The sequence below is a fragment of the Armigeres subalbatus genome, chromosome 2 (genome assembly GCF_024139115.2).
Source record: "Armigeres subalbatus isolate Guangzhou_Male chromosome 2, GZ_Asu_2, whole genome shotgun sequence".
Classification (NCBI taxonomy): Eukaryota; Metazoa; Arthropoda; class Insecta; order Diptera; family Culicidae; genus Armigeres; species Armigeres subalbatus.
Window position 1 is genome coordinate 100,565,175 of NC_085140.1, and position 3,611 is coordinate 100,568,785.

A 3,611-nucleotide genomic window follows, 5' to 3' on the forward strand; every position below is an offset into this window, starting at 1 on the left:
ATAATTTATAAAACAATTAATTCTATTGTATTTTTATTGTAATGTTGGAGTATAATGTATTCTAAATCCTGTTGTATTTCTATTGTAAAACAATAGAAACAGTAATTGAAAACATTTAAAACACGATGTTTCTATTGTTTTTGTTGCTCGAAAATCATCCCATTGAAGAACCGTTAAATCAATTGTTTTGCTCAGAATTTTGTATGGAAAATTTTCGATTTTTTTATTGTAAAGATACATAACAACCCCCCTTTTTTATTGTAAAAGTTCCATTTACCATTCATTTTATTTTTTTATTAAACCATTATTTCTCATGTGATTTTATTGTCGAAATTCCATTATATTCAATGGTAAAAACTATGTTTTAAATGGTGTTGTAACAATAAAATTTATGATATTTTAATGATATTTTTTATCCGGGCGATTCGCGAATTAAAATCAAATTCAACTTAAAAGTGACAGTTCAGAAATTATGAAATCCCCCGCTCATAAGAATGGCTGGTGCTACCCAGCAAGAACAACAAAATATCTACCAAAAATGATTCAACATCTGTCAAAAGTAAGCTTGCTCTGCGGGCAGGGTTATTTGGAAATTTTGAACTGTCATTTTTAAGTTTAATTTGATTTTAATTCGCGAATCGGACCAAAGCCTCAACGGCCGTAATCTGAAAAAGTGACGTATACGCCATTTTCCAAAAATGGTGTTAACGAGTCCTATATACTCATCGAGCTCTTTAACAAAAAAATGGAAAACATGCATGTTGTAAAATGGCGGTTACGTCACTTTTCCAGATTACGGCAGTCAAGGTCAACTTTCCGGAAGAGCCATATTGTCGGCGTAGCACCAACTTAGAATTCGGAAGTCCGGACTTCCGAACCGAACTTTCTTCCGAAGCTTTATCTGTCAAACTAATGGATGCGTTGTTTAGCGCATCTTTATACTAATGACACACTGATGGTATTCGTACCATGGTACAAGTTGTACCACAGGTGTGTCGCCTTGTACCATGCTGGTACAACGTGGAAAACCATGGTACAATATGTACTAGGGTATATAACCGTGGTATACCACGGTCCTTGTACCACCAGTGTGTCTTTAGTATTAGGGGAATCCACGGCACTACTTCCAAAGTTGGGAAAGTTCCCGGATAAAAAATATCATTAAAATATCATAAATTTTATTGTTACAACACCATTTAAAACATAGTTTTTACCATTGAATATAATGGAATTTTGACAATAAAATCACATGAGAAATAATGGTTTTCCACGATAAAATGAATGGTAAATGGAACTTTTACAATAAAAAAGGGGGGTTGTTATGTATCTTTACAATAAAAAAATCGAAAATTTTCCATACAAAATTCTGAGCAAAACAATTGATTTAACGGTTCTTCAATGGGATGATTTCGAGCAACAAAACAATAGAAAACATCGTGTTTTAAATGTTTTCAATTACTGTTTCTATTGTTTTACAATAGAAATACAACAGGATTTAGAATACATTATACTCCAACATTACAATAAAAATACAATACAATTAATTGTTTTATAAATTATTTTATTTTTAATATGATTTTAATTTAGTTCAAACTTAATTTTCACTCATTTTACCTCGCTTTGCTGTTACTTGGCCACGGGTGCAGAAACGCTGAAAGTAAATGAAAATGTAAATTATAAAAGAATGTTAGTTTTATTAGAAAAAGAACATCGAGAAGAAAAGATAAAAAATACCTACATCAGTTCTTATTACATCCCGTTGGTGAGATTGGCCAATGATAACCACTGAACGATCTTGAGTCAGTGAACGGCAAGCACCAGTATTTCATCATAAGCTTCATTTCTGTAAAGGAACAAGGATACATGTTATACTAATGACACACTGGTGGTACAAGTACCATGGTACAAGAATCTTGAAATGAATAGCATACCAATTATTGTCTTTATTAAAGATAGTCTTGGATTAATTTTCTTGTTCTCTTGTACAATGGTACAAGTACAGTCGGGATTCGCTGGTTGGGATCTTAATACTTGGGTCACTTTTTAGTTGGGCCTTCGCTGGTTGGGCCATGGCCCAACTAAAAAGCAACCGTACGTCAAAATTCAATGTAAACACGGAAAACGGTATTGGGCGTCACTGGACATCATTTGTGATGTTCAAGTCGAAATACACGTGTTCAAATGGCTGTCAGTTGGCCCAACTAAAAAACTGAATTCGTTAGTTGGGCCGAGGTCGTGGCCCAACCAGCGAATCACGACTGTACCACAGGTGTGTCCTTAGTATTACCAGGTATGTCATCAGGTATTATGATGATACAATTTTTATTTATTTTTTGTTCGGGATGAACCACTGCGGCCATTATGTACATTGAACTTTTGTAGTATCAGATTACGATTACCGGTGGTGAATATAAGCCGTTTGCCAGCGCAGTATTCATTTTCAAAAATCTCACTTTACCGGTCGCTACTAAACGCGCTGATAAAACAGTAGCGCAGCTGACAGGTGACCAATTTTTCAGCGCGATCACGGCGCTGCTATTTGGTGAACTATCAAATGTCAAACGCCACCATGTCAAATGCCACCGGTACGAAATGCAGCCACCAAAATGATAACCGAAAATAGTGACCGATGCGAAAAAGTTTGACCAATCTAAAATGACAGCACGGCGATGGTGATCAAAATACTCGCGCCCAGTAATGATGCTCTAACGCGTTCTAACACTTTAGATACTTACCACGGTACAAAGCCCTAGTGATCTACCGTTGCCCAGCACCAGAAACTGTAATGAAAAAGACACTTTCTGCACCATACAGTTTCATTATTTTTATCTCTTCGCTTATTATAAACAAAACTGTACACGCTCAAATGAATCTAGACATTCTCCGAGAAAAATGATGAGCAAAAGTTTTTGTTCCCTTTCATTTTTTTTTTAATTCAAACTTTTATTGCATAACATTTCTAGACCTGCAATATGAAAATATATTACTTGAGAATCGGTACATATAACATTTTCATTCATTTAATTAGCAAAGCTATTGTAATTTTATTGTTTTCAATTGTTATTTCATCAATATAATAAATCCATGAAATATCCCAAAAACATATTAATTCAATCATATTAGACGAATTTCCAGATTTCCAAACCGAATACTTTTATAATTTGTTTAGTTTCTGGATGAGCAATACTAAACATAAGCGAACAATAAAAATATAATAGAATGTATTGGTAACACTTAAATATATTGTTATTTGAATGTAAGTACATTGCAAGATCTTTTACAACCGTGAACATTTTACAATAAGCATACAATAGTTTGTATTGTTTACCACACAATCTATTGTATTTCAATGGGTTATGTCATACAAGTTACTGTATATTTTTATCCGGGTTGCCTGTATCTGGAGAAAAATCCAACTTCGGTATAAAAAGCGGTATAAATTTATTCCGGATACACAATATCCACCTGGAAATGCTCGCTATAAATACGAAAACATTGCGCGTGTCGTTTTTCAACCATCATCAATTGCTAATCACCTTAATGCACGAACTGTCAATTTTTGTTTGTGTGTGTGCAGCGAATCGCCTCGCATCTCGTTTTCGTTTCGTTGT

The 3,611-nt window shown here is 34.2% G+C and overlaps 1 long non-coding RNA gene across 1 annotated transcript; it reads right to left on the reverse strand.

Moving 5' to 3' along the window:
- Positions 1-1,554: 1,554 nt before the first annotated feature.
- LOC134214784 (uncharacterized) lies at positions 1,555-2,859 on the reverse strand. Its single transcript, XR_009979910.1, has 3 exons — positions 2,736-2,859; positions 1,739-1,843; positions 1,555-1,651 (listed from the first exon to the last, which is right to left on the reverse strand). It is a non-coding gene; the product is annotated as an uncharacterized LOC134214784 (long non-coding RNA).
- Positions 2,860-3,611: the final 752 nt, after the last annotated feature.